The following is a 13,282-nucleotide window of genomic DNA, read 5'->3' on the forward strand; positions in this document are numbered from 1 at the left end:
TAGAAAGGAAATGTTTCTGTATAATTAAACAGCTCCTTAAATCCCATCATGGGCAGACTAGACAGAATTCATTGATGACTATTTAGTATATTTCTTTCAATTTTACTATTACAAAATGTGCTACAATTACACCCTTGTAGGTAAAATTTGAAATTATTAGGTCTTAGGTCAAAGTCATAGAGGCAAAATTGTAGCCTCAAAAAAAAAAGTCCTTATGTATATTTTTGATTCATATTGTCATTCATTCACTTATTCATTTATTCAATAAAATAATCATCAATATTTACCATATGCTAGATACTACTGGAGATAGAACAATAAATAATAGATAACGCCCACATTTTCATGAAGTTTTCATTCTATTTCGATAAAAAATAAGTATGTAAACAAATAGACTCTTTATTTGTAAAACAGATAAATACTATGGAGAAAAATAAAAGGATGGCAGAGTTACTATTTTGTACACTTTGTCAGGAAATATCTCCCAGAGAGATGACATTTGAGCTGTCACTTCAAGGAAGGGAGCGAGGGAGCCATAAAAATGGATATCTGGAAGAACTGTGCTCTGGAGATAAGGTAACATCAAATGTGAAGGCTCTGAGCCAGGAGAATATGTTATCTTTGAAGAATGAATGAGGTCAATATAATTGGAGATGCCTTAAAATAGGTAAGGGTGGTAGGAGATGATGTGAGAGGTAGTGGGTAATCAGAGCATTTGTGTCACTGTGAGGGCTTGTACTCTGAGTGGAAAAGAGTAATGTGATCTACCTTATATGTTTAAAATTTACACTAATTAAATCTCCTATTAACATTTTGCTAGAAGTGCCATATATTTGAACCATTTCTGATGTTGATGTGTTGATCGTATCATCTGAGTTTCAACCAGAGAAGTTGAGCCAGAAGAATGTGTGTGTGTGTGTGTGTGAGTGTGTGTGTGAGAGAGAGATTTATTAAAAGGAGGAAAGATCATGAGCATGCTGGAACCCTGTGAGCACAGCCTAGAATCCTAAGAGGATAGATTAAAATTCTTCTCTGTTCTTGGTGCCTCTAATCTTGGTGAGGGTTATTCTTCAGTAGCAGGAAAAGAGATTCAGAAAGTAAAGTTATATTTCCAAAGACAACTGTTTTAAATATCATTATTTTAGACACATTAAACGATGCAAAACTGTGAATGGGGAAAGTCCTTCTGATAAGAGAACCAAAAGGGAGGAACTTCAATTAAAGGATGAATAAGTTTGGCAATATTATAACTAGTGATATTTGAAAAGTGCCTTTTTGTTGTTTTCTGATAAAATGTACTACTTCAACATTTTTTTCTCCAATAATGTTTCAAAGTTCACACACACACACACACACACACACACACACACACACACACACAATTTTCAAAAATCTAGCAATCCCTAGAAAGAAAAACCTAGCACATAATTATATCGTCCTTCATACATTGATGTCACATCCAAAAAAGTCACATTGCTCTTGTCATCTGTAAAAGTTTAATTAAAATTCAATGGGGGAATTCACTTGAAGCTACTTAACAAGAAACAAATGGAACTCTAAAGATGTTCAGGCTCCCTCCAGCTCTAATTTTCAGTTTTTAAATTAAATATAAATTAATTTTAATTAAGTTAAAAATAAAAATTCTCAATGGATTTTGATCCATTAATAGCAAAATGTTAAAAAAAATACACTAACAGCTACTCAGGATTTACGTTACATCATCTGTTGCTTCAATATTAACCTGAATTATAAATTTAAGAGAATGTGGTAAACTATAACTCCAACTTCCCATTGATTGATCTTTAGATGACCAAAGCTCACTAGATAATCCAAATAATTATGTGTTCCAATGTTGTAATTTAGACAACTACATTGTTAGTTAAATCAGGTATATGTGAATTAGACATCATATTGAAATATAAACCAACCATGCAGTTAACAAACATGTAAACTCGGTGGAGGAGGTACAATGTAACTAAGCATATCTGTTTATTTTTATTACTGTTGTTTTTCAGGCTATTCTTTGTGGAAGTTTAGATCTTGATTTCGGTTATATCAAGAATTTGTACATACTGATACTTTGATCTTTATTAAATTCCTTTGATGTTAATAAGATTGTTACCCCTCTCCATATACACAACACAAGAGAATTTAAAGACCTCAAGCAATCATATGTACGTATAAAGAAAAGAGGAGGAAAACAGAAACAGCAAACTTTATTAAAATGATACTACTGATAATTAAAATGCTCAAATTAAATTCTCGTTGTTTATATTCTCCCTTGATATGCTAGCCATGCTGTTACTGCTAGGAATACAAAAAATGATTGAATTGGAGCAAAAAAATTACTTAGTGAAACCTCACCTGAAAAAGCAAGTTCCACTTCATTGAATTTATACTAATTTTCCGTGCAAATACACATGCACACATCAGAACATGGTGCCTAATTATATAAGCAAAAGCAAATCGGACAAAATAGCATGGTGGCGATATAGCCTCAATTTATGGGCTCAAATTTTATTACCAGCCTTTTTATTCTGCTCTTTTATCTGCTAGACATTTTCTGGAAACACTAATTTTAACCAGTGTTTATATAAACCAAACATGTTTTCAAGGTATAACTCACACATAAATAATACATATCAAAGACTGAAGAAACTGAAATATATTTTATATTGAAACAAAAGTGAATATGTAGTTTAGATTAAAACATCTTTTGGGCAGCAGGGCAATTAGATCTCTGTTGAGTGTATTGTTTGGGATACATGGACACATGTGTATGTGTTTATAACTTCATGGGTGTAGCATAAACTCAACCTAGCCTAAGCAAAAAATTTGAATAGATAAAATAGAAGAGGGTAATGGGTTAGATAATGTAAGGGGCATTGACAAATGTCTACAGACAAAGATAGATTCTAGAAATACATCACTTCATATTCATTTTAATATGTGTGGAGTTGAGTGAAGCAGCTACTCAAAAAGAGCTAGGACTGAAAAGAACTAGGAGTCAACTTTTTGGCTATATTTTAATTATTGCCTTTTTTTGTGAGATCCTGATCAAATTACAGATCTTCATAAGATCTCGTGTTTCTCATTATACAGACTTTTAATAATGTGTGTCTTGCAGTGCAAATTTGAAAAAAAGTAAATAGAATAAATTCTATAAAGTTGTTGTAGCATAGTAAACCTTTAATAAATCTGTCTTTTATTTCCATGGTAGAATATTCTTATGCATAAATAATTATCTATAACTTTAATTAATTGGCATATACAATATTGAACGCCACCGTGAATTAAAAGAGTGGTCAAGACAGATACAATCAATCAGGTATCATGACGATCACTAAGCATCAGGACTACATTCTTTTCCTTCATGTGTTATCATAATGTATACTATTTCCCAGCGTCAAAATCTGAATCAATAAATTTACTAACTTCTAATAGCAGACATATATTGAAGGAATTAGTTGAATGTCTCAACCGGTTGTCTCAAATATTTACAAACATAGTGCATACATAACTTATGTTAAAAATAATTTAAAAATTATGTACCTATAATGATGTTATCCTTCCTTAAAGGTCAAAAGTACCTAAAAATCCTACTTTACTTATGATAAACATTCAATAAATGGCTATATGAATAAATGAAAGATATACCAAAATAATTTAATGATGGCACATCAAATGAACCTATAAAACTGTTTTTAAATAGTCAATAAAATCGGTCAAAACTCTGTCAAAAAAATCAGTCAACAAAATCGGATTATTATTTTTTTTTAAAAGAAAAAGAAATCAATATATAGACAAATCGTTCTCGATACATGTGGCTTAAAGTAGTGCTATAACATATTTTTTTTGTGTATTCCACATATACTTTCCTAGTTGAGATATAGTGCAAATACAAGAAGAAATTTTAAAAACTCAGTGAAATATAATTCATAGCAAAATATTGCACCTTTTCCCTCGTACAAAAAAGGAGACCTACTTCACTGGTATTACCTTCAGGTTTCTGCCAGTTGGCTTTTAATATAATTTGCATAATTAAAACTTGACAATATTTCCACTTAATAGTTTTTAAATAGAATATACAATACATGAACATAGGTAAACAAAATTAATAATGAAGATTTATTTTTCATTATTAATTAATAAAATATCATTGCATTTATATAAATTTTATATTTACAATTTCACAAATAGGCATCCTTTCTTTAGCTTTTTGTCAGCGGTGTATATCTATTAGTAGTTATAAAAATTGAGTAATATTTAGATAAGACAAATTCATATTTTAATGATAAAGTATATAGTGTGGATTCAGTATATTTTTCTTCAATAACATTATTAGATCAATTAACAATTTATAGAATTGTGAATGATTTTCATTTTCTTTATTTTATCTGTAATTTTTATTATTTTAACTTGAATAATTACACCATGCCTTTTCACGAAAAATAAAAGTCAATGAGTTATTTAAATTAAAAATAAAATATAAATTTATCCACCTATAGAGTGACAAGACTTTAAGATTTCATGACAATCCATAGACCATATCTTCGAACTATATGTTATAAGAAATGTTATACAAAGGGGTTAATTTTTTTAAAATACACAGTTTCTGCTAATATATTCTATGTAAAAATATTAGCTGTGTTTACTATGTGGTATACCAACTATTTTCTTAGTTTCGATTTAGTAAAAAAAAGTCTAGATGAAAGGACCTTGTATCATAAGTTACCTAAAACTACTGACATATTTACTTAATGAGTGTGTGTGTTATACATATGCTATATAGAACATACATATATACCTACACAAACATATATACATATATATTTGTATCCTTTTATCAATTTAATAATGGGAATGGCATAATAATCCATTTCACAAAGGAAAATGAATGACAATCAAGATATACAATTTTAGGATGCGTAGAAACTAGTTGATTCTTTAAAAACAAATTAGGATAACAGGAAATGAAATGAAACGTAATGAAAAAATATCTCTGCTGGGGTTTAAACAAACATTTTAATAAGAAATATTTTTATGATAAACAAAACAAAACACCTCTGCTTTCATGAGTAGTAGTATATATGCCTAGTACATTGTTCTTATGTCAAATATAGGTAACGACATGATCATTAAAGATGAAACAACTTTCATCTCAAATGAAATGGTCTAAACTTAAGGCCTCAGTATAAAAAACTCTCCCAACTCTCCTAAATCTAAATAACTTATAGAAATGCAAAATGCTGTGGAATCTGTAAAATAAACACAGTAGTTTTGACAGGGAGGCAAGAGGATTCTTAAGAAATATATAGATATAAGAATCTGCTTAAGCATGTAATTCAAATTTTAAAATGCTACTGAATGCTGTTTGCTTTCCTTTTGTCTTACTGGTAAAACACATTGAAATACCTTGATACAATTTTTGCTGTTTATCATTGATTTCAGTGTACTTCTTAATATTTCTTTCTGAATGTAGCAGTATATGAATAGTTCAACTAAAATTATTTTTTTTCAATTATCTGTAGATCTATTGCATCATCACCAAGCAGAATGACCAAGAAGATGTCACAATATTTTTAAATATATATATAAATAATATTAAACTTAAAGCAGTTAAACTGTGGCATAAATCTTATATATCACTAAAGTTCTCTTACTAAGGATAGTATCTTCATTGTTATCAGAGTGCATGGGTTGGGGTTCCCTGATTTATCTAATCTAATCTGTTCAACTGTCTCTCTCTTTTTTTTTGTATGTTAGCTATATTTTATTTTATTATTTTTTTAATTTATTGGGGTGACAATTGTTAGTGAAATTACATAGATTTCAGGTGTACAATTCTGTATTACATCATCTATAAATCCCACTGTGTGTTCACCACCCAGAGTCAGTTCTCCTTCCATCACCATATATTTGATCCCCCTTACCCTCATCTCTCTCCCCGCAACCCCCTTACCCTCTGGTAACCACTAAACTATTGTCTGTGTTTATGAGTTTTTGTTTCTCTTTTGTTTGTCTTGTTCTTTTGTTGTTTTTGGTTTATATACCACATATCAGTGAAATCATAGGGTTCTCTGCTTTTTCTCTCTTTAATCATTGAAAACACATCCATGTATATGATTTTTGCCCAAGGAAAAATAACATTAAAAAAATATGTAGGCAATGATTCAGAACTACTGAAATTCATTTTCACGTCACTGCTTCCATATACAAATGAAGTGAATGTTCATCTTTGAATTATTGGCTTACCTTGCTTTCCTTGGTTCAACTACTATTTCTAAAACAGAATAACTCACTATCACATATGTGTGTGTGTTCTTTTGTATAGAGAAAGATGCACAGAGAGAGAATTCCTGTTTCCAGCTAAATCTGTCTAGTAGACAAGCTATGCAAGGCACTTCTGTGGGCGTTTCAAAGATTGCACCACTGCAACAGTACGTATCCTTATGAATGGAAAGTGTTTATTTTAAAAATTGTTTAGAGTTGCTTTGTTTCATTATAAATGTAAAATATTATTATATTCCTTTGTCTATTAGAGTAACAGTAAAATGATTTTCTAAAGTGTACCTAAGGAAATATTTTCTAAGTCAGCAAGAGAACCAATGCTATGTTGAGAAATCAACTAAAACTAGTATACTTGACAATGTCTTTTCAGAAATATCTAGAAATAAAAGAAATAATCTCAACAATTCATCACTTAAAACTTCAGGGAAAAAACAATTAAATTAAGAGATTAATTGTCATAGAAGCATCTCAATGGTCAAATATTGACTTCCTCCATACCAGTGAGGGATTGGAAATTTATGTGCACAGGTCAAGCATGAGAATAGGGAATACAAACATGCTCTGTGCAATGATTTGTGTGCAACACACAATTTTGGCGCTATGTGATCTCTGAGACATAAATTTTATTCATCATTCAAAATATGAGAGCCTTGAGCTCATTATTCTTTAACATCTCTTTATTACCAATGGCTTCTGCAGACCTCAGAGAAATGTCAAAGATACACTGATGCTATGAAAACAAATATGCCTTTTATTTTCATTCATATTTTGCATGAGGAGGTGACTTTGACAATAACATCTAATGGCTCAGCTTTTGCAATTTATGGAGGCCAAGAAAAAGATCTCTATACCCGGTGTTTTAGAAATTTTAAAGCTTCATTTGTCTGTAAATTATATAGACTGAAAAGAGAATTATATTTAGGATCAATGTAATTATTATCACTGTACTTGATTGGAAAGGAGAAAGGAGACAACTGATTCTAGATTTGTCTTTATTTTATATATCATTAGAATGCAGACTGCTACCCATTCCCTAAAGGGAGGGTGGTAGAGACCAATAAAATTGTTTTATGCCATTACAATCATTGAAGTGTGTCATAAATATATTTGGCCAACCTATACTGAAAAAAGAACTTCAGGCATCAGAAATGCAAGTCAAAACTATCAACATATCTTTATAAAATATGTCTTATGAAAGCAGTATGTTTGATTGATTGCTTTTTGTTCAGGCTATGTGTACTGAATTGATGCTTTTATATAGTAAATGCTTAATAAACATATTGAATTATATTTATTTTTATTCATAAGACAAAATTATCTTACTTTCCTCTTCCTCTGCTCTGGTGAGAAAGCATTGGGCTCGACTTTGGCGTACTCCAGTATAAAAAGCGAACAAATTATTTTTTATTCACTTTAGGAAAGTGAGCCTTGAATGACTTCTACTAGGTGTAGAAGATATATTTTGAGTAGATTCTGAGCAGCCCACTACACAATCTGAGAAAGGTAATATTATAAATGTTGCTTAAACACTAGATATGAAGGTCCCTGGAAATCTAATGCTCAGAAACAAAACAAGCAAGCACAAAAAGGTCAACACTTATGAAAGAATAAATAAACCACAAATGTATTTATTTGTTTATTTACTTCAAAAGATTTACTTGTCTCTTTTTAAGGAAGGTTTATCCAGCTTCCCTGATTTATAACAAACAGTTATTTTTTAGGCAGCTTCTGAAATTTATATTCTCAAAAGTTCTATATTTAAAACATATTGTTATTGCTCAGTGATTCCTGGATGTCCCAATTCATTGGTCTTACTAAAATGGTAAGCACTCTTTCCTTCTAAATTCACCATCATCCTGTTTATTCTCAACATGAGTGAGAACTTTGAAATGTAAACCACATAACACTTCTCTAATCAAAATTCCTCAATACTCTCATTTCACTTAAAATAAAACAAAGTTCATTTTCTGGCCTCTGGGGCTCAGATGACTTGCACCCTCTCCTCACCACTCTGTTCTCATCTTCACCACCTGTCCTTTCCTGTATTCTACACTTTGCTCTTCATGGGACTCTCTGTCCCTAAGGTGACTGTACTTTCCTTTTGGAATTTATTTTCATCTTTTATCCTCTGGTTAACTCCTTTACCTCTAAGACTTTGCTTAATCATTTCCTTCTTAATACATCCTGCCATGACCACCATATTGAAATTACTACCTCTGAAAACTCTTGATTTCTGATTTATTTTGTCCTTGTCACACTTTTTCCCCATATATTTGTTATCTTTTAATAGTATATATAACCAATTTTATGACTATATCCATTGGCTATGTGGCTCTCTCCACCCCACAGACTATAAGTTCTACAAGGATCTTAGTTTTCTTCACAAGAATCTAGAACAGTGCCTGGAATATAGTAGGCACTCCATCATTTTAATTCATTCATTCAGCAAACAGTATTGAGCCACAGCCAAGTGTCAGACACTCATTGGTATGTTTGGGTCACATCAGTGAGCAAAACAGTACAAAAGTCTGCACCAGTGGACCTTTTATGCCATCCAGGAAGAGATAATAATATGAGCAGTAGGATGTATCAGCAGGTAGATATGATGGCATTTTGTAGACTTACTACGTACTGAATAATGAATAAATAAATAAGTAATGATAAAAAAAAATCAGACCTAATTCCTTCGTATAAATCATTGGGAATACACACACACACACACATAAATATTTAAATAAGTTTAATAAAAACAAGAAAATAAACGTAAACTATAAGAGAGTGCATTAGTAAAAAAGCCAAAAAAAATCAAAGATGATTGTTTTCTTGAAATAATTTGATGTTATAAATCAAGTCTGTTTTCCAGTAATAATCTGATTAAAATAGAATTTCATATTCTCTGGACACAGCATAGATTTTAAATATATATGTTCCCAAGCACCAAAAAAGAACTAAGGGGGAAATTAACAAAAACACAAGTATAGCAGGGAACCTAAATATGCCATTGACAGTTATGGGTAAATCATCCAAACAGAAAATCAATAAGAAAGTAGTAGCCCTAAATGAAACATTAGACCAAATGGACATAATCAACATTTATAGAGCTTTTCATCACAGAACACCAGACTATACATTCTTTTCTAGTTCATATGGAACATTCTACATATGGAACACAAAACTAGCCTCAACAAATTTAAGTAGATTGTAAGCATACCAAGCATATTCTCTGAGCACAGTGCTTTGAAATTGGAGATCAACTGCAGAAAGAAAGTGGGAAAAACCACAAATATGTGGAGATTAAACAACATGCTACTAAAGAATGATTGGGTCAAAGAAAAAATAAAAGGAAAGACCAAAAGATACATAGAAACAAATGAGAATAAAAATACAACATATCAAAACATTTTGGATGCTGTGAAAGTGGTAATAAGTAGGGAATTTATATAATTACAGGCCTATCTCAAGAAACAAGAAAAATCTTAGATAAACCACCTACCATCATGTTTTAAAGAATTTTTAAGAAAAGAACAATTGAAACCTAAATTCATCAGAAAGAAGGAAATAATAAAAATTTGAGCAGAATTAAATGAAACAGAACAAAAGGACAATAGAAGACATTAATGGGAGAAAGAGGTGGTTCTTTGAAAAGATTAATAACATTGACAAACACCTGGCTTAGGCTCACTAAGGAAAAAAGAGAAAAGACACACATAAACAAAATAAGAAATGCAAGAGGAGGTTATGATGGATACCACAGAAGTACAATTTAGCCATTTTTAATTGTATATTTCTGTGGCATTAAGTACATTCACTTTGTTGTTCAATCATAACAACCAACCACCTCCAGAACTTTTTTATCTTTCCCAACTGAAACTCTACTCATTAAAAACTAATTCTCCAGTCTCATTTCCAAAGACCCTGGCAATTACCATTCTACATTTTATCTTTATGAATTTGTCTGCTCTAATTTATATAAGTGGAATCATGTAATTGCTGTCCTTTTATGGCTGACTTAATTGCACTTAACATAATGTTGTAGTATGTGCCAGAAATTCCTTCCTTTTTAAGGCCAAATAATATTCCATTTTATGTATACCTTATTTTGTTTTCCCATTCATTTATCAGTGGACACTTGGGATTCTCTACCTTTTGGCTATTGTGAATGATGCTGCTATGAACATGGGTATACAAATATCTGTTTGTGTCTCTGCTTTTAATTATTTTGGGTATATATCTGATAGTTCTATGTTTAATTTTTCTGAGTAATTGCCGTAAAGATTTGCACAGTGGCAACAACATTTTACATTCCCACCAGTAATGTACAAGAGTTCTAATTTATCCATATCCTTGTCAATACTTGTTGTTTTCTATATTTAAAAAAAAATAGCCATTCTAATGAGCATGGAGAGGTATCTCATTGTGGTTTTGATCTGTATTTCTTTAGTGATTTCTGGTGTTGAACATCTCTCTTAAGTTCTTATTGGTCATTTGTATATATCTTTTAAAGAAATATCTATTCAAGACATTAGCTCATTTTTTAATTGGCTTGTTTCCCATATGCTTTCTTCTAAGGGTTTTACAGATTTAGCTCTTACATTTAGGTTTTGATTCATTTCAAGTTAATTTTTGTATATGTTGTATGGTAAGGGTAACTTCCTCCTTCTCCTTCCCTTTCCCCTTCCCCTTCCCCTTCCCCCTCCCGGTCCCCGTCTCCTTCTCCTTCTCCTTCTCCTTCTCCTTCTCCTTCTCCTTCTCCTTCTCCTTCTCCTTCTCCTTCTCCTTCTCCTTCTCCTTCTCCTTCTATTTTGCATGTGGATATCCAGTTTTCCCTGCATCATTTTTTGAAAAGATTATCCCTTCCCCATTGAATAGTCTTTACACCCTTGTCAATTAATTTGATCATTTCTAAGGGTATATTTCTGGGTTCTTTGTTCTATTCTATCGGTTTACACATCTTGCTTAATGCCAGTATCACATTGTTTGTATCACTGTAGGTTTGTATTAAATTTTGAAGTCAAAAGTTGTGAGGTATCCAACTTGGTGTTTTGTTTTTTTCAAGATTGTTTTGACTCTTCAGCATACCTTAGATTGCATGTAAACTTTAGAATGGGTTTTCCTATTTCTGCAATATCATCATTGGGATTGTGATAGGGATTATACTGAATTTGTAGGTCACTTTGGGTAGTATTTACATTGTACCTATGTTATGTCCACCAATACATGAACACAGATGTCCATTTACTTATGTTTTCTTTCTTTCAGAAATGTTTTGTAATTTTTCAGTGCTCGTGTGTTTTGCATCTTTGATTAAACTTATTCCTAAGAATGTTATTATTTTTTTCACACTATTGTAGCCTTTCAATAGTTTCCTCTTAAGGAAATCACATAAAGATAAACTCCTTTACTATGATTTCCATTTTGACATTCTCTTTTTCGCCTCATAGCCACCCTTGGTTTCATTTTCCCCAATGTAGCTATTTTCTCCTTCTCACAAAGTCTTTGCAAACCTTATCCCTTTTTCTTAACTTTCTTCTCTTAGTTAACACAATGTTTCCAAATACTTATTTAGTTATGACTTAGTCATAGAAATCTTCCCAAACCTTCTTCTGAGATATTGCTATGATGATGATGATGATGATGATGATGATGATGATGATGATCCCTGATTTATATTAAAGCTGTTCTCAAAATTCCAGTTCTCTCTTCTATGTAGGCTTATAGTTGAAGTACACTTATCTGCCCTTATAGTTAGATGTGACAATGTATCCTCTTCTTTAAGTTAATGAAATGGTAGCAGGTATGACATTTTTACTTCTAAATAGAAACTTTTAGGAATTGTTTACAATTAATTGCCCTCTTCCCCCCTTCCTATGATAATCATGAAAGCATCACCAACACACGGTTATCTGCATCAGCCTTTGTTCCTTAAGATAAGCAGGGCCCTTCTGCTAATGGTCATACAGAGTGAAGAAAATCAACAATTGCGGTTTCAGCCACAGAAATTTGGAACTGAATGTCAATGCAGCATAACCTACATTAATCTGACTGATACAGAATTTTGTACCTAGAATTGGTGTGCTGCTATAAGCAAAATGCGTGACCTAAAATATGAGGCGTTGGTAGAGGGAACACTTGATGACGAGAGAGGAAATTTTTATCATAAACTGGAAAAGGGGTTACCATTTTAGAGTGGCAAAATGGTGAAATTGGATCTTGCAGTCACTTGGACAAATGAACTATTAGGTTCTAGAGGTAGAGGTCAGAAAACCATTATTTCGTGTGCTAACTGTAGTTGGATGTCTTTGTAATAAGAGGAAAAAATAACTGTCCACTTTGTGAACAGGAAGCAAAAGGAATAAAACATGTTCATTACTTTAGAGACTTGTAAAGTTGAAAGAGAACAAGTTGAGAGGTCTTTTTAATGTGTGTTACAACACTTACTATACTACTTGGGGAAATTAAGGGAAAATAAATTTATGAAAATACTACTTTGTCACCAATATAGTTTATGTTCAGGAAGCCACTAATATTTTGTTTTTAACTTACATGAAGAAGTCTGCAGCAAGCATCTTATTTAAATGGTGAAAGTGAGGTTATAAAGATATTCCCTTATTTGAGGAGTTAAAATCTTAGGGATAAATTTAAAATTAAAATGTACTTTCTTCATTTACACATGTTTGTTATACAGGAATTTAGTCATCAGCTAAAGCAAGTAACTGATCAATCATAGATCTTTCAGTAACAGGTTCGAAAAATTCTTAGTAAAGAGTGTCATTGAGTTACTTTTTAAACTTTGAAGTGATTGCAATTTATTTCATCAATAATTTATTGACCTTTGCATTTATTTAATTATGTAACTATTATTTTTTCTGTGATTTTAAAATGCCAAATTTCAGTGCTTTAGGTATATTATGAAATGCAAATTTAAAGTTAATTTGACGTTTTAAATAATCATAGAACATCAGAAGTCTTTAAAATAGATTGAAAACTGAAG

Source organism: Rhinolophus hipposideros, assembly GCF_964194185.1.
Source record: "Rhinolophus hipposideros genome assembly, chromosome: 1".
Lineage (NCBI taxonomy): Eukaryota > Metazoa > Chordata > Mammalia > Chiroptera > Rhinolophidae > Rhinolophus > Rhinolophus hipposideros.